The 19,242-nt window shown below is 47.1% G+C and overlaps 1 protein-coding gene across 1 annotated transcript in view; it reads right to left on the bottom strand.

Annotated features, from left to right (window-relative positions):
* The window catches only part of RFC4 (replication factor C subunit 4), a 149,150-nt gene that overhangs the window by 6,816 nt on the left and 123,092 nt on the right, over positions 1 to 19,242 (bottom strand). The gene's annotated exons all lie outside the window — the stretch shown is intronic.

Here is a 19,242-nt window from a genome sequence, read left to right as displayed (position 1 = left end):
GAGGGAGGGGGTGGGGGGGGGAGTCAAAGTTTACAAGGTAGCACTTGCAGAACAGAATGGCAGGTTTATTGTTTTACAGAACTTCAGATTGGAAAAAATAACATACCATTAGTAGACAAAGTATAGAGTCTTACTCCACAGAATCTGGGGATAGAACAGATAAAAAGAGACAGGGCTTTCTGAGGTAATTGACGTTGGATGCCTTAGGAGGAGGACGGTTTTCGCCTCGCCACAGAAATTTACTTCGGACAAAGAAGGTCTGACCTACAAATACTAAAGAGTCAAGCAGTCCTTCCGGCATCAAGACATCCTAATGGAACACGCCATATGATCTTAGCAACAGCGGCGTATACAGCTGCAACATTTTTAGGAGCAGAAATCCTAGTGTAAGGATAGATACACCTATGCGGAGATATTGAAGCAGCTGCTCAATATGCCTATCGTTCACACAGAATAGTGGATTGATATCAATAAATTGTTTTCTAAAGAAAATTCTAGAACGAAAAACGGGTCACTCTAAGGTGTTGGCCTGCAAATAATTTTCACATCAAATAGAGTGGTTTATGATTTGGTCTTGAAAAAGATGGAAAATTTTAAAGAACCATCGAAACGCGTCGACGCTTTATGAATTGACACAATCTACGAACTCAACACTGTGGGAATATTGAGCATAAAGGAGTTTATCCCTCAGTGCGAGTACAATTGTATTATTGTAGAGGTGTCATTGGTTAAAGACTGAATACATTAGTCTGTTTGGATAACTCTATGTGTGATATTTTTTATCCTGCTGATTTATGTGTATTGTATTATGCCCCCCCCCCCCTTTGTTTTTAACCCCTTCACTGCGGGGGTTATTCCCCCGCTGTGCTGGGAGGGAGGGGGGGCGCACAGTGCCCGCATGCTCATGACGAGCTCAGCTCGTCATGAGCTACGGCGCTCCGGTGCTCATGACGAGCTGAGCTCGTCACAGGTGCATTGGCTCCCGTGGCACGCTCAGCACAGCGGGGGAATTCTCCCCGCACCTGAGCGTTCCACGGCTCATGACGAGCAGAGCTCGTCATGAGCACCAGAGCGCCGTGGCTCAGGACGAGCTCAGCTTGTCATGAGCACCGAAGGTGTTAACCTTTGATAACAGACTTGATGTGTTAAGTATATGTATTTGCATATGAAACACTTTTTACTATGTGTAACAAATAAACTTGCTTAATTTTTATACTTTATGGTAATCTTTTAAATGTATATGGCACATTCTACTGGGATGTAAGATAAGTGAGTTGGCTGAGTTGAGTGAAAGTGGAGGCATATTGATGCTTAGCACCTAGTGTGCTTTTGAAGTTTACCCTCTGGGATTTTCTGCATTTCACTTTCTGGAGGTAAGGCACTTGAAGCATTCGGCTTAGCCTCAAGCTTTTGCAATCTGAGCATATGCAGGATGCATATGGCCAAGGTCATCTACAGCATTGTGGACAGAGGACCATGATCCAATTCTAATTGTGTACCCAATGAAGTGACCTGATTAATTGTATTGAGCTCTGGTCTTGGTTCCAACTCTCATTGGAAGACAGACAGCCTATTTAGGATCCTCTATAACTTCTTAATCAGTAAAACGGCTAGAACCCAGATAAAAGGTCCAGAAGCAATGGTTCTGTAGTAAGCTCATTGAAGAATTCCTATTGTAGGAATGTAGAACGCTTGTGATAATACCCCCTTGCTCCACTGCCTTTAAAAGAGTATCCAATATTTTGGTAAACCCCTGCTTTAATAACACTATAAAAGAAAGTGTAATAATCCCTATCCATACCTAGAAGATTAAGTTTAATAAGTACAGTTCCAGGTACAAAGTTCCTAAGTACAAACCCCCCCATCAGAAGCCAGATATTATCCAACCTGGTGCTTTAGGTTAATGCAGCTCAGCCCTTTATTTTAATGAGTTCCTTAACTGATTCCAGGCAGAATACTCTCACTCTGGAGACCCTCTGCAGCACTAATTCCATTTGCACAAGAGTGACAACCAAAAGAAGATGCACGTTGTTCTAGTCATTCACCCTTATATATTCACTACTAATAACTCTAACCGTCACTACATTCCAAACCACTCACCACAGAAAAAGAATCATTCTTGCACATTCGAACAGAATCACATTGAACAAATCCATCCAGCAACCACACATGCATACACGAAAAAAATACAACACAGACACTGCAAAGGTTCACTCTCCTTGATATATACGAGCCAGAACAGGGGGCTCCACACCTCACCCTTTGACACTGAAAACCACAATTCTACATGGCTCTCAAGCTTTACAGTCTCAAACAGACTGGGGGTTCCATTACACAACCAAATACTGCGCCAGTCTGGAACACCAAACCCCAAGCTACACCCAGGACACTAGAGGCACAAATGCATGATTAAAGAATCCCCAATCATGCAGTCTTTTAAGGCTCTTGTCAATCACCAGTTGATTGGGGAGGGGGGGGGGGGGGGTTGGGGGTCCATCCTACAGTCAAACACTACAACTGTCTCTAGGCTCTATACCCCAGACTGCCCTAAACACAAGACTCACCAGTCTTGTGTTTGACAATCGACTAGTGGCTTCCCTACCGTAAACAGACAATGAATACCACACACATGCATCTACACGACTATATGACTGCACGGCCCGACTTTCAATCCAACCACACACGATTCCCCATTCTTGTGTTTGACCAATAGACTAAAGACTCAATTCCCTTACCTGACCACGAAATATAACTAGAAAAGGAAAATAGATGCAATAGGAAAGACACTCTGACTATGCACAAAGTAAATTGAACAAATGTAACACAAACAACTCGCATATCAAAACAATAGTCGAAAATCACCCCTAAATTTGTAAGGCTTGTTGCTTAAGAAACACCTTTGATTCCCTCTTTTCAAATTTCTTCTCGGAAAAATAATGCAAACATTCGACAAACCACGATTTAGCCACAAAACCACTGCACAATCATGTCAATCTCGCAGAGGTCTAGAACACAATGTACTCACCTTAATAACGCACTAAAGCAAATTTAGTGCATACACCCAAAATGTGACAAACACAAAACAGAACTTTCGTTAACCCCACATATGTAATCGAATAACATATATAGTGTAAATCAAGTTTACAATGTGAAAATTCAACGAAAAAAATTATCTGCAACAAAAAAAATAATCTGCAACTAAAGTTCACTCTGAGAATTGATGCACTTATAGGAAAGGCATCCAAGTAGGAAAGCCAGCATAAACATTAACATATTTAATATTTAATCTATTTGTTTTTCTATGAACAAACTAAATACACTGGACAAGCTGAAAACTGTCTAAAAAAAGGAGCTCAGGTCACATGTTCTAAATGTCAGCAGGCTTTGATTCAGTTGTCAGTGAAAATAAACTAAACACAGTCTGCCCTTCCATATTAGTTTCACAAGTCCTGCAAGATGAAGACTTGCAATGTAGCAAGTGGCCTGTTCGACCACGCAGTATCTTGCATACGGTTGTGAAAACGAGTGAAACAGTGGCATAGGACAAAGTACTTTATTCCACCCATAACAATGCCCTTGCCCAAAGAAAGATGTACAAACTGTAACAGCACAACCAGTAAGTTAGTGCTCTCAATAAATGCACTACCAGAATAGAACTGCTAATAACTGCATTATTTGTGCCACGAGGAACTGCATAACTTGTGCTCTGTGTAAATGCACAACTAGTGCTCATGTAACTACTCTTCTAGTGGTACACTGTGTCCCTATATCCCCCAATACACTACATATACTCTCATTGAGAATCTTTCACTCACTGCATTCTGTACATACAAATGATGATATAAGGACGCTAAATTACTTTTTCTTAACTCACTAAAGTTTCTTATTTTACGGTAATCACAGCAATGCTATTTCATTCTCGTTCTTATTTTCTGGACTGCAAATGTTACTATAAATAAATCATCTAATATCAAAAGTGCAACACTCTTCTTACTGTGTGTGATGCTGAGGAGAGCCATAGAAGGTGTGTGGCTCACCAAAGGTGGAACAGGTAGGGAGCGAATCACTTACTAAGAATCAGCATTTGCTGAAACCTGGAAACACTTGCTTTAAATGTAAATAACACAGTGCACCTTACATGTAAAAAGGAATTGTTAGACCTGGCACCTTGGCGTGGGTCTCCCTTACATTGCTGCTGCCTCATGTTTTTGCTGGTGTTAGATGCTTTGGGCAGTGATCCACTGCTGTCCAGTGCCACAGTGCAAGTGTTCCCTGTTGTAAATTAATGTATGGATTAGTGATTCCATGATTGGCTGGTTTGGTTTACTTGTCAGACCCTAGTACAGTGCACTGAGTGTGCTCATGGCTTGTAAACCAAATGCTGCTGTTGGGCTTGCAGCACTGGTTGCGACACCCACAGAAGCAGCCTGTAAAAGTGTGTCTCAAGTCTGCCATTGCAGAGCCTACTGCCATGCTGACTGGGCAAGTGCACCCACTTGCCAGTCCCTAAACCTTCCCTTTTCTTCATATCAGACACCCCTATGGTAGGCCAAAGGGCAGGGTGCATTGTAAGTATAAGGTAGGACAAGCCCTGATGTGTGTGGCATGTCCTAATAGTGAATTACAGCCATTTTCGTTTTTCACTATTGCAAGGCTACCTATTCCCCACAGGCCAGAATGGGCAGTTAGTTTATTACATCTTATAATGCTAACTGACTCAGGGAACTAGGTAGAAATTCGAGTTTAGTATGCCTGAACTCAGAATGATAAAATACATATTTTAGTGAAGTTGGTTTTAACATTCTGTGTTTGAAAATACCATGTTTAAAAAGTAGGTATTTTCTTGTCTAACTATCCAAGCCTGCCTCTGCTAGGTTGTGTATTCCTTGTCTGGAGTTTGAGTGACAGGAGCTGGGGGATTCCAGGAGACAGGGTGAGTCAGCCCAGTGCTGAATAGAACGATCTGCATCTAGATGGGAGGGAGGAGTTGCACCTGGGACCTGAATAGGGCTGTGCCTTCCTTCCATAATGCTGGCCCCACCTCCTGTGGTGCGTCTGATGTCTCTACCCTGCACTCTGAAAGGAAAGAAGGAGTCATATAAACAGAGTGTTTCAGGACTGGCCAGAACTGGTTTGGACTAGTTAAAGGCCTCTCTGCCTTCAGAAAACAAAGAGAAACTGTGTATAAAAGAGGGGACCCAAACCCCAGAATTTTAGATCACTTTTGGACAACAAGAAGAAACTTTTGCTGAGGAGTGGAACCAGAGAGACTGAGGGGAGACTATCCCTAAGCTGAAGTGCTGCTTGGGGGATTGGCCTGCAGTGGTTGCCTGACTGCCAAAGAAAGGAACTTTGTGTGTACTTTCATCATCTTGTAAGGATCTCCAAGGGCTTGAGAAAAGAGCTTGCCTCAGGGACAACAGACTTCACCCACCAGCTCCCCAAGAGTTCTTTTGAAGTGCCTGCAGTTGTGCGGGACTTTTTGAGGAACTGCGCATCGCAAGGTGCTGGAAGCGCGACTCGCGAGCAAGAAGCGTGACGCCGAACTGCAGCTGCAGTTTCACAACACGAGAGTGCCTCGCCGGAGAAGAGGATCAATGTCACAGCAGACGCCGCCGCATCACCAGGAAGCGTGGCGCAGGGCCTGGTGCGGCCCCCAAGAACCGCGGAGTCATCGCAGGTCCCCCGAAGCGCCCCGCATTGCCGGAGAAGAGGATCGACGTTGCAGAAGAAGCTGCCGCATCACAGGGAAGCATGTCGCAGGGCCTGTCGCGGCCCGCATCGTTGTTGAAGCACCGTGCATCGCAGAAGAGGATCGACGTCGCAGCAGACGCGGCCGCATCACCGGGAAGCGTGTCCCAGCTCGCATCGTTGAAGAGGATCGACCTCGCATCAGACGTCGCTGCATCACCAAGAAGCATGTCGCAGGGCCTGTCGCGCTCCGCATCGTGTCACATCAAAATGAAGACGCCATCTTGGTTTCATCGCACCGGATTGTCATCGCATCACGGCATTGCGAGCCGGATCACGGCGTTGCGAGCCGCATCGCCACGGAAATGCAGTAAGAAACCGGCGCATCACCGTCCCTTACGCAGCAGTAGGGAACCGACACATCACCTTCCCTGCAACACTTTTGTTGTCTTGCGTTATGCATCCTAAGGTACATTGGCTCAAAGTGTCGCATTTTAACATCTAAAGAGAACTAAGCAATTCTACCATTTTAAGTACAGAATTGTGGATTTTTGAAGTTTTTGGTCTTGTGTTAAGTCTATATAAAGAGTACTTATTTTTAATATACAACTTGTGTGGTGTCCATCTGTAGTGTTGTCACTGAGTTACTGTATGTGTTCACAAATGCTTTACACACTGCCTTTGAGATAAGCCTGTCTGCTCGTGCCAAGCTACCAAAGGGGTGAGCAGGGGTTATTTTAGGAGTTTAGCCCCTTACCCTGACTAGACGCAAGGGTCCTATTTGTCAAAGGTACCTACCTCTGCCAACTAGAGACCCCCAAATCTAACAGGAATATGTTAAACACCGACCGGGATCTGAGAGCTATACTCCTTCTAAGCGGTCAGCTTTTCTTCTAGAACGCACAACACAACAGCATAAATGTGCCTTCCACTGACAACATGTGGAGGCAGAACGACATTAAGCAAAAACCACAATTGTTATGAGCTCTCCTGAAGTCCAATAATGGCCGCTTGAGAAGACCTTTCCATCTGGGGTTACTACTGATTGCACAAAGAGAATGCAGAAACTACTGCTGTCTTTTCTGTCATCCTCTCACGCTTGGCTGTCTGACTTTTTAAAATTCCCAGTGTTGCAGCACCTCTCAGCCACAGAGAGTTCTCTAGCAAGTGGCTCAAAAAGCCCTCAGCAGATTTAACTAGGGGAAAAGAAAGAGTAACTCTTCCATGCTACCTGCAATTTCTGGCCCACTGGATAACCCAATGAGTTGGTCGAGCCTTTTGACACCAGTTTTTTGGGTGACCCTACAAGGCATTGCAACCAGTCTTGCCATTAACACCTATGAACAGCTTACCAAGAACTTACAGCAGGTCTATAGCCCGGCTGTTACCAATGGTTGGCTTTATTGTCAATCTCATTTGCTTGCTTCCTATTCGATAGGTTGCCTTGTACATCTTGTGCTTCTCCCTCCCCATGGGCATATCCTCTTTACTTGCCTCCTTCCCTACTCACTTTTAGGGACCAATTTTTTTTATTTTTCTTAAGCACTCCACAAGAGCGTATGCGTTTTTGCACCCAGGCTTTCTCTAGTGTTTCTCTCCCCCCTTTGCTCTATGTTGCTCGCTCTCTTTTGTGCTTTGCTTCCCTGTCCTCTGCTATTTCTAATGCATGCTTCTCAGTGTGTTCCGGTTAATGTCTGGGAAGAACAGGAGGCAGCACAATCGAAGCGCACCACCTCTGCTTTAATTGCTGCTCTTAGAATCTGGCCCTCCATTCTGCCAATCTAAGTGCAACCATTAATAAAAAAAATACCACGCACTGTAGATTTACCGGCTTGTTTTTTTTTTGGGAGGGCAGATTATAAACAGTGCAAATAACCTGTTGCACATCCCCCTTCCTCAGATTTAGCAAGTCTGTCAACAAGCGAGAAATCTCTGCAGGTAATGACTGATAGTAGCCTTATGAAATACCTAGAAGGTTGCATTGACTCAATGTCGGCAAGCATCCTCTAAACGAGTTTCAGCAGTCACATTGACCGCTGTTTGTGGCACCCCTTTTAGGAGTAAAAACAAAAATAAAACTGTCTCAGTCTGTCATCTTTTTAAAATTGACAGGAGTGTCTCAACAAAGGCTTAGGAAATCTGCTGCAATGGTACTGGTGTGTCCCAGGGAATGTAAGCCAGGTCTGTGCTTTCCAAGACACCACGTTCAGGGGCAGGCCAGGCTTGGCTCCGAAGAGCCTGCGACTGAAGGCTCCTGCGGGGAATACGAGCTGATTTTCAAACAACAGAAAGCAGCTTCAGGTCTCCAAAGTGAAACTCTCTGCATACATTTGTAACCTCAGTGCCAGCATACTACCACAATGGACTTGATTCAGCCTCGGCCGTCCAGATCAGTATTGCCTTGCAGTGCCTTGTTGTCCAGACAACAGAGCAGCTCAGTGCCTCAGCTGATGCATCCTCAGACACAGAGCGAAGGACTTCCACTGATGAGTGCTACAATGTGCAGGCTGAGCACCTCAGAGTCTGGGTGGGCTGAAGAAAAGAGCAGTCTGGTTGCACTCTTCCTGCTGGAGTGGTCCCCAGGTTTAAATAAGTCTGAGGCCCTCTATTGCCCCCTTCCATGTCTTACCTCAGCAGTCACCAAGCGGAGTCAAGACTGAGGGAAGCAACATATCTTGGTAGCTCCAGAAAAGCTCAGCCCACCTTTGACCAGAGCCAGTTCCATCTACAAATGTACTTTTTAATGCAAACATTACAATAGGCTAACAGAGAAGATGTGTGGCCCAAATAAACACAGACACACTGATGCAAGGAGTCTGCCCACTATGAGGAATGCACAATACCCTGCGCATTTCCTATTCCAAAGGACATGTGTCATGAGATGACCTCCACCGTCTACAGCCAGAAAGAGGCTTGCAGTAGAAGAATTCCAAAGACCTTGTTAAATGCGGTGGGTAATTGTGGATATCCCCAATAAATTATTGCCTTGGGTCGTGGCCAAAGCAGCTAAGATGGCGAATGCATCTTAAAGACTCTCCTCAGATCTCCTCAGCCATCTGTTTCTTATTCGGCAGCCTGGGTCCTCCAAAACCATAGACAGCTCGTCCCCAGAATCCCTAGGGGACCTACGCTCCTGCTGGGTGACGGGCCTCCCCAAGATCGTAGTCACACGGGGGATAGGAAGTGGTGCACGATCCACCCATATTTACACAAGGGTGCCTGCCCACCGATGCTGCGATGGAGCAGTTTTCAGCCCGAACAGCCGGCAGACCTCCCACTAGATACATGGCCGTACCGAAGAAGACTAAGGTGCGGGACCCCATGGGAAATTGGCCGGCCCTGGAGCTCTCCCCGGACAACTCGTGTTGCGCCTGACCCAGCCCTGGATTGCTGTGCAGGCCACTAGGCGAGGTCGCAGCTCAAGCCCTGTGCACTGACTGGGGCGGCGGCCTCGCCCTACTCTTGCCTCCCCGGGTGGTGCCTGTGCCCACAGCGGGCCCTGGGGCGGAACAGAAGCAGCTGAAGGTTTGCGAGGTCCCCGAAGGCCTGCACGCTCGACGTGAGCTTGGTCTCCTCTCAGCCCAATATTTGGCCCTAGAGTTAAACGCACCTCGCGGTTGTTAACCTGAGTACAAAAGGGACCCTCCAATTTACACTTGGCCTTTCACTCTTCGCTGCCTGAGGTTTGTTGGAATGGCGGAGGATTTTACTTCTATTAAGTCCTTGCAGCATCGGTGACTTGAGCTACCCTAATGGAATTTTGCCATACATACTGGGGACCCGCTCCGGCTGCTTGTGCTGCCTTCCCGGGAATTACAAGGTAAGCGGGCCGAGGGAACTTGGGACCCTGTGGACTGGGACTGCCTACGTCTGAATGGAAACCATGGGGGAATAACACCTGCAGTGGTAAGAGGGGTTCCCCTGCCTCTAATACACCTTCCTGGTGTTGCATTCCCTCTCTGGGGGGCCCTCCCTGTGGTGGCTGATTTCTAACTCAGCTGCTCGTGCTGCCCCTGCTGGACCTCTGTGCAAGCTGGCAGAGACTCGGTACCCAGTGCTCGACTGGTGGTGCACCTTTATGTGTGCTGCTGCTGCTAACTGTGGTTTTATCCTTCCCTCTCAACAGCAGGAGGTCCTGCACCACTATACTCACATCAAAAATGGGGAAAGACCCAACTGGCGGGAGCCCAATAGAAGATTGACAAATATTGGACATGCCCCTCTGATTCCGCCAAGCAACAACTGACTGGTGGCCAAGGCCCAAAACCCCCTGTAGTCACAGATGTGCCTCAAATCCTGCAGGCCATCCAAGCTTCCAGAGAGGTTCCTCGAGTCAAACATTTGTGAGATGGGGACTGACGTACTCTATCAAGATCTTCGTAATGTGGCTGGGAGGATCACCGAGGTGCATGCATGAGTGTCCACCTTTAATGACGATTCAATAGACCTTAATGGCAAAGGTGAATGCACTACTGTTCACACCCTTGAGACCAGGGCAGCAGATGGTAAAAATCACTCTCAGCTTAGTAACCTGCAGTATGTGGGCTTCCCCGAAGCGGTTGAAACCTCTCACCCAGATACTTTAGCTGAAAACTGGATTAAGTCTCGATACCCTAGTTTGAGGCTGAGCTGGCACACCGGACCCTGGCACAGAAGCCCCCTCCTAGAGCACCATTGCGCCCTGTCATCTCCAAAATACTGAACTTCCTAGATTGGGATATCATTGTTCGACAGGCACGTATCAAAATCCATTTTCAGTCGAGCCACATACTGGTCTTCAAGGACTACAAAAAATCTACCCAGAAACAATGTAAATCAATTGATGCCATCAAGCAGAAACTTTAGGAGATGTCTCTTCAATACATGCTGCTTTTGCCAGCATGGTTAAAGGTCCTTCAAGGGCCTGCTTCCACATTTCTCAACACCACAGAGGCGGCATAGGAGTGTGCGACACAGCAAGAAACCCTTAGACCAATGGTCTTCAAATCTTTTAATGTTGTGCCCCCACCCCATGTAAAAAAAAAAATAATCGCCCCCCCCACATCACAATTTTTCACAATTATTCTATTAAATTGAGAATGTTTAAATATGTCTAGACTTATTTAAACATTGCAGTTGAGTTCTGTTATCGTTGAAAAATGTAATCAAATTACATGATTGCCACATATTATGGTCGGACAGGCCTTACTAATGAGTAAAAGTATCCACAGTGTGATTAGTAGAAATGGGGTAGGGGTTTTGTAGGATATTTAGAGTTCCTTCCCTTTTGACATATACTCCCAGCTTGGATATATATGACAAAAGATGTTAGTGATGGCCCATTACAGAGCGTCTTACTGCCGCAGTTTGTTTCCGATTACGACAAAGCAGTTATCAGAATAATGCTTCTTGTGGCCAGAACCTGGCACCCCACTGGGATCACTTGAGTCACCCCTAGGGGGGCCCGCCCCCCAGTTTGAAGACCCCAGCCTTAGACAATATGAACCCCACATCAAGCTACAAAGCTGGGTCGAGGCCAGTCAGTCCCGGCTGTTACCCATTCCCAGACCAGTCTATGCCCTAAATCTACAGGAAGACGAAGTAAACATAAATGTGTCTCCCCCCCCCACACATCTCCCCCAGAGTCGTCTGACACAGAGCCTGGACAGTCCCAAACTGTTGACGAGCTGCTTCTCGTCCCTCCAGCACCAGACAGAGCTTCGGAGTCCATACGAGCAGATACTACTGGTGATGGAGGCTCTACACTGGTGGTCCACTGTAAAGGTTTAAAATTTGAATGTTGTGTTGTGTTTCCATTTGATGGCTGTGGGCCCAAGCCGTGTTCTAATTATTACCAGGTAGACTCTGCATTGGAGGAGGTCCACCTTGAATACCCAGTTACGTTTTATACTTACCTTGTTAAGGGAATTCGGCGACAGATGCTTCTGGGGTAAAAGTGTGGGGTGGGGGTTGTGTTGTTGAGGGGCCTTTTCAGTTTTTTTTTCTATATGTCATATTTCTTTTTGCAAAGGTCGCTCACTTAAATGTCTCGCACTATCACTATCTGCCGCAGCCCTTGCGGTGGAGCCATCTCTCGACTCCCAAATGCTTCCTTCATGGCTGAATTTAGTCTTCTTTCATGGAAAGTCAACAGCCTCCTAGACCATATTAAACATACAGCGGTCCTCAGATTTCTTAGGTGCCACTGATCGGGTATTGCACTTTTGCAGGAAACTCACCTCTTGGGTACTCTATGTCCCTTACTGTGCAGATTCGGTTATGACTGTGCTTATCACTCAGGGGTTCCAGAGAGGCTACAATACTACTCCATAAACATTCCCCGTTGGTGATTACCAAAGTCATCCACGATTCTCAGGGCTGTTTGGTTGGCGTGGTCGGGACACTAGAGGGAACCCCTACAATATTCAAAGTGTTTAAATCTCCCCCACACCTTTATCCACACAAATGATTCTTTAGGGAACTAACCAAAGTAGTTGCTGTACTGCCATATGGGGTACTACTCATTGAGAGAGACTTTAATGCTGCCCCAGACCCATATATGGATGTCTGTACCCCCCCCCCCCAAAGTAACCGGCGAGGACATTCCCAAGATGGACCATCCAACGACCTGCTGTAACTTATCGTCCTATTTCCCTAATCATTACTGATATTAAGATCTATGCCAAGTTCTTAGCATACAGACTACAAGCAGTACTTACTACTCTGATCCATCCAGATCAATATGGCTTTATGCCCAACCGGAGCATGAGACACTGCATTCGTCATGTTCAAACAGTCCTGGCTAATGTCCACAGCATCATGGGAGCAGTAGCTCTGCTGCTCGTGTACTTCAAAAAAGTCTTTGATATTGTGGACTGGGGAAATCTAAATTCGGTACTGCAGTACATGGGTATTGGTGCTGTGCTTCGTAAAGTGGTTGGCCTCCTTTACTCACGGCCCTCAGCGCAAGATCTTATCAACTGTGTGCTGTCCTGTCAGTTTCCAATTAAGACACAGGACTAGGCAGGCGTGCCCCTCTTTCCCTGCTTCTCTTTGCTCTGGCTATAGAACCCTTGGCCTGTGTCACTGGTTGTGATGCTCAGCTGTGAGGATGGAGTGAGGCATTGGAGGACAGAATAGCTCTTTACGCAGAAGACGTTGTTTTTCTCACTGACCCTCCGACATCAAGCCCAAGCGCATTAGAAATTCTGCAGATGTTCGAGGACACTTCGGGCGAACTGAGTTAAATCACTTTTTGTTCCTCTGAGAAGTGACAATGCCGTGCTCAATTTGCAGATCGATATTCTAATAGGTTGTCTCAGTTTCAGGTACTTGGGGGTCCATATAGAAATGATGCTGGACCTCACACATAGTCTTAATCCCGCCCCTCTTCTCCGGGCGACTAAAACCAGTCTCACTACCAGGTCCACCCTTCCTCTTAACATTCTGAGCTGGGTAGCACTTATAAAAAATTATGGTACGCCCACATTTCTTATACACCCTGCAGAATTTTCCTCTCCTTATCCCCAATGCCTGGTTTGTCGAAATCTCGGCAAGACTGAGGTCCTTTCTTTGGTGAGAGTCGAACCCACCTACTGCCCTTACTAAAAGTCACTGCTCCGTTATGAAGGTAGTCTGGGAGCAGTAGATATTCGTTTGTATTACTGGGCATCGCAGCTCCTGGTTATTGATGATTGGTTGACGGCAGGTTGGAGAGACCCGCCTTACCAACTTGAATTGGCTCGTCGCGGTCTTTATGGCAGACCTGTTCTCCTCCATACTCCAGAATTTACTAGGACGATTTTCCTGGTGTGGCGAGCAGCTAACAGATTCCTTGGCTGGGACAAGAAACTGCCCCAGTCAACCCCACACTGGAGGGATTTTGACACTAGGACCGGATTGGAGTCACAGTACTTTGAGACGTACGGCAAGGTTCTCAAATGCACTCCTTTTCAGACCTGCAGACCCACTTTAAACGTTCCTGCACCGAGTTTCATACATATATTCAGTTGAGACATGCACTTGGATGTTATCAGACACACTTAGCTAAACTGCCTGAATTTTGTCCCCTGGAGGCTAGGTTATTGATGGGCAACTTGGGTCGTGGGGTGAATTTCCTAGCTTTATCACTGCCTGGTTTGTAACGCCCCCAAGACCCTGGATCAGCTATGGCAGAGGTGGGAGGGGTGGGTTCGGAGTCCTAGAAGATGTGCAGTGGCGGGAGGCACTCATGCCCCCCCCCCCCCGAGCTTGTCATTTCAGCGCGGCTCAAGTTAGGTCACTTACACTATCTGCACCTCACTTACATGACATCCCAAATGCTCTGGCATGCAGTCCTTCTCCCTGAACCTAACTGCACCCAGTGCTCCTCCCCCAGGGCAAATTTCTTTCATATGGTGCAGCAGTGTCCTGTGATCACCCGATATTGGAATCAGATTGGTCAATCCCTCTCGAAAATCCTAGATAGGCCTAGTCACGCCGATGCTGAAATGAGACATTCCTGGTCTTCTGGAAGATTTCGGGTGTGTGAGGGGTGATAGAACACTGGTTGGTCTGGCAACATAAGTGGCCAAAACAGACATTGTGAGACATTGGAAGCTGGTGCAACCACCTAGTCTGGCACTGTGGAGATCTGGAATGGACAGGTGTGCCAAACAGGAAAAGCGGATTTATATTGCTAGAATCTGTCCCCGAAAAGTGCACAAAATATCGGGTAAATGGTGGGAGCATCACAAGTGATCTTCTACACCACAGATTGTGCCTGTAGGTGCTCCGGTTTCTTCGAGATAGCTGGAGATTAAAGGTAGGTGGGATGGTGTGGCTTTGACTGTGAAGCAATTCTTTTATTTTGTAGTTGTACCCACTCTTCAAAATCAATAACAAATTGTTTATAAAAAAAAATGATTGCCATATTTGTTTGTCTGCACTATCCTCTCTGCAGTCATTCGACCTCTGCTTTTTGGCTTAACTCTTGCTCCAATATGATCACTCTCTTTTTGAGTCCTACATTCATCAGCACATGGCACCATATTACTTTCTCTGCGTAGTCACAAACTGTAAGGTCAAAGCAAGGACATTTCACTGGTCATTGTGCTGGTTTTTAGGTTTCGCCTGGCGAAAAGCTGCGCAAGCAGCGGTTCGCGCAGGCGAAAACTGTGGTTTACCAGTATGGATGTTCGTCCCGCCTCTGTTTCCCATTGGCTAGCTCCATAAATGGACGCTAGCCATTGGGAAACAGAGGCGTCTGTCATTCTGCGAGGCGACTCGTGGGCGTTTCTGAGAATTTTTCTCATCCGGCCCCTTTTGTCACGTCAGTGCGGCGGTGGGCGGGGTTTATTTTTTTTGTAGTCCATGTTTCGTTTGGTCATTCTGCGGCCGACCGCCGCCGGAAGTCCAGGTGAGTGCTTTGATCGTTCCCGCCCCCCCTCCCGCTGTCCTGTCCGTGCCTTTCCCGCCCCCCTCCCGCTGTCCGTTTGCCCGTTCCCACCCCCCCTCCCGCTGTCCGTGCTTAATGCTTGTCTGTTTACTTCTTCCACGTTGTACTCTCGACAGCTTCACTTTCGGTTTCGGGGAGGGGTTTCAGAGCAGGCCAAAGGGTTGTTATGGCAGTTGTAACCCCCCGTAGCCACACGGTGCAGCCCGCTGCAGGCTGAATGGGGCAGCAGCTGTACGCCGCTTTCTCTGCACCATTTGGCGCGGCGATGCGTCATCATTTTATCACAGCCCTGCAAAAAGTCGGCATGCGGGAGGCAGTGCGCTGCTGCACGAGAGTGCCTTGGAGGGTGTGCTGCAATTGCATGACTGCCTTTCCTTTGAGGCAAGCGCTTGCTGGTGAACTTCCCCTGCAGTGAACATGTCCACTTTGAGGAAGACTGTTTCAGTACTTGTTGGCATCAAGAGCGGGGCTCCATTTCCAGTACATTAGTTTTAATTTCCCACGCCACTTAAGTGGTCTGGTGCCGAAGTACAATAATGAAATTTTGTAGATCCAGTTTTGTGTCCTGTTTCGAGAGAGAGGGGTGTTGTGTAAAATGCAGTTGGTGAGTGTGAATTGTTGGACCTCGACGCGTTGCGCTTTAAGTGGTGCCATCATCACGTGATTACAAGATACATTTTTCTGCAGGCCTGGTTTGTGCGTCCGCCTTTCTAGCCAAGGGCCTCATAGATGCTCGTGCTTATGGCCCTCTGCAGGACGCCTTGCGGGCTAGATGCACGCATGTAATTAATGCAGGTTCATCACCCTCATGTGTGTTTATATTTCCGAAGTTTTTCCTAAACTTAATTTAACACGTGTCCTCTCCAGGAAGAGCTGTGTTCTTCGTGCGTCCATCATACTAACAATCCTGGCTGATTTGCTTAATTGCCTCAACCTGACCCTTTTTCGAAGTGTCTCCTTTGTGTGCTGAGCATTTCAGATGAAAGGTTAACAAAGCCTACATTTCAGCTCCTCTCCTGGCAGGGGTCACAGGAGACAGCCAGGCTTCCACCTGCCTTGGCACCAACACACCTGGGGAAGATGATCACATTAGCATATCTATCGAATCTGGGGAGCAACCCCGCCTTCGTCGAGTTCCCCCTCCCATTCTCCCGGGTCTCCCCCAAGAAACAGGCTTTAAGAAGCTGAGAGGGCTTGGGGCTCACAATCCTACAATCCTGAGCGAAAGCAGAGCAAGATGGCGGGCCTTCTGATTCTGGCAGGTGCGACCAGCGAGGAGAGGGGGCATCGCAGGGACCCCGGGGCCAGCGCAGAGCCCGAGGTATGGCAGATCTTCATTCCGGTGCTCTCCCTCTCACCCACCGTGCTGGGCCTCCAGAGACACCAGGGCCAAGGAGCGCACCGGAGAGCCGGCCTTTGGGAGCCAGAGGATGGCACAGAGGTGAGAACCGATGACTGTTCACTAGAGGGTAGCCCCGTTCACCACTGACGGCTGGGCAGGCCGAGAGGTGGCGGGGCAGGGGTAGGGAAGGCGGGGAGCGCGCGGATTAAACCAGGGCAGTGGCTATGATGATCGAAAATCAATCTCACTTAAAAAACACAAATGTATTTCAGGATTATGCCAACTCAAGTCAGCAGTTCTCAATTGATATATAAAGCGGAAAACCACACTCCTTAATCGCGAAATGCAGAGCCCTCTTGCACACTCACAGAGGATCGGGTTTATTATCCGCCTACCATGGTTTCTGTATTGCCAACAGGGGCGCAGTTATAAATAGTTCGGCATGTGCAGTTGCACCGGGACCTCGTGAGTCCGAGAGGGCCACTTTTAGTATTTTTTAATTTTAAACCAGGAGATCGACGTCTGGGCAATTACTTGTCTTGCATTGGGGCCTAGGGCTCCCTTGCTACGTCTTTAATTGTCGAGTTGCCTGTAACGCACAGGACGCGTAACCAGGCCCTCGCCCAGGCACAATGCGATTAGCTCACTCTACGGGGCAGCACTGAGCTTGGTAAATACAAGCTGACTAAATAGCAGCGAAGGCTCCCGCCCTACTACTAACTGCTGGGGGATCCTGAGTATGCCTGGGTTAGAACTCCCAATCACTGCAAATACCTGTGCACGAACCTAAAGCCCGTGTGCGTCAGGGGTGGAAAGTGGCAAGCAACGTCCGATTGCTCAATCATGTACTCACTAAACCTTTACACGGGATATATATGTGTGTGTGTAGCATTCCTTCAGCCGTTTTCTGTTCCCATAGCATGGCGTACCGGAGCGTTAAATCGGTGCTGAGGGGGACCACGCCGATTAGGGTACCCCCTCCCATATTTTGTATAAGATTCATGACTATCGATGAGACACGGAAGTCTATGGGACCCGTAAACATACCCAGAGGTGGGGTGGGGGTCATTTTGCGTTTAGCCACTGCCCCAGAGTAGTGCGTTTTTTTTCTTGAAAATTGAGCTCCCGTCGTAGAACTCTTGATGAGACAGACTTATTTTCCAGTGCGCTGTTAAATGCGAGATTTGATTCTGTTTTTTATACAGATGTTTTCATATTAATTTCATTTTCCCGTTTCTTCTCCTCCCATCTTCTCTTTATTCCACCTTTTCCTCTTGGCACATTTCTTTCCACTGCCGCAGCGATGCTCATTCTGCCTGTCCAGCCCATTTATGACACAATTTGATTCATTTCGCTCCATACCGTCTACTGACCGTATCGAGTATCTCCCGGGATATTTAATGCTCTTTCATTACCCATAGTCTCGATTCATCACTACTCCTTGACGTGTCTGAGGGCCTACTTACAAAGGCAGTTTGGAGTAGGTTACGTAGTACTCAGTAGTACTATTTATAAACTGTGACATGCCTTTGTCGGATGCCCAAAACACATCAAATAGGAATATTTGGGAAATATTAATATACAGTAGGCACACATGGGAAAAGACTTTGCTCATTTTTAGGTCGGAGCTAGCTAGACTGCAGACATCTTGGGGATATTCGGAAAGCTTCCCTGAGGATGCCTCCTGCCCGTTGCTTACCATTGTTGTTTTGGTTAGTAGCTCACATTTTCTTGTTGGCTTTATTTGTTTTAGGCTGTCCAGTTTGAGTTTGTCCCCTTACCCTGTCACAGCAACTCCTCCCACTTCCAGTGCTGCCTCTCTGTAACCACTGTGTAAAAAATCCTCTTTATTCTTGCTTATCACTTTAATGAAAATTCCTGTCCGGCTGGACAAAGGTCATACATACTATTGAGCGTATGTCTATCATTTTTGCGAAAGATCCCTGAACTACTAGGGACCCCTGTTTTTTGTAATGCCTCTCTGTAACCAGGCCTGTAAATCTCTTACTCTTGTCACATTTGCTCTGCATTCAAAGACAGAGTCAAACACCAGGCCCCCCTTTCGTGGGAGCTTGGTGTTTACTTTTCATTTTTTTTATTTCAAATTCAGAGAATTTATGTTACAATCATGCTGCCTACTGGGGGGATTCTAAAGTGTGGCGGAAATAAATATTTTAATACACTTCAAATAAATCAATACACTAGGTGATGTCATTTCCACACTGTGCACTGTATACTTTTATCGGTAAAACTATACATCAGTGCAAATATAATAATCATTTCAATTGAAGGTGTGGTCTTCCACACCATGCGTACTCCACAATACCCCACTCTACTCTGAACCACTTCATGCCACTGCCCTCTACTCTGCGTCACTCTGCTTTATGCCACTCTGCTCTGCACTATGTGCCACAGCACTCTACTCTGCACCTCGACACTACGCCACTGCACTGTAAGCTACTGCAATTTACCCTGCACCACTCCACTCTACCTTGCACCATTCCACTCTATACCCCTTCACTTTACTCTGAAACAATCTACTCTGCACCACTGCAATCTGTGCTGCACCACTCCACTCTGCGCCACTCTATTCTACCGTGTACCACTCTACTCTATGCCAGTACACTTAATGCCAACTTTACTCAAAAACACTGCACCCTATGCCACTGCACTTTTTGCCAATCTACTGTGCATCACTGCACTCTATATGCCACTATAGTCTGCTCTACACCACTTTACTCTGCATCACTGCACTCTACTCTGCAACACTGAACTCCACGCCACTGCAGAGTGC

Source organism: Lissotriton helveticus, chromosome 11 (assembly GCF_964261635.1).
Source record: "Lissotriton helveticus chromosome 11, aLisHel1.1, whole genome shotgun sequence".
NCBI classification, from domain to species: domain Eukaryota; kingdom Metazoa; phylum Chordata; class Amphibia; order Caudata; family Salamandridae; genus Lissotriton; species Lissotriton helveticus.
This window is presented reverse-complemented; position numbering and strand designations above follow the sequence as displayed.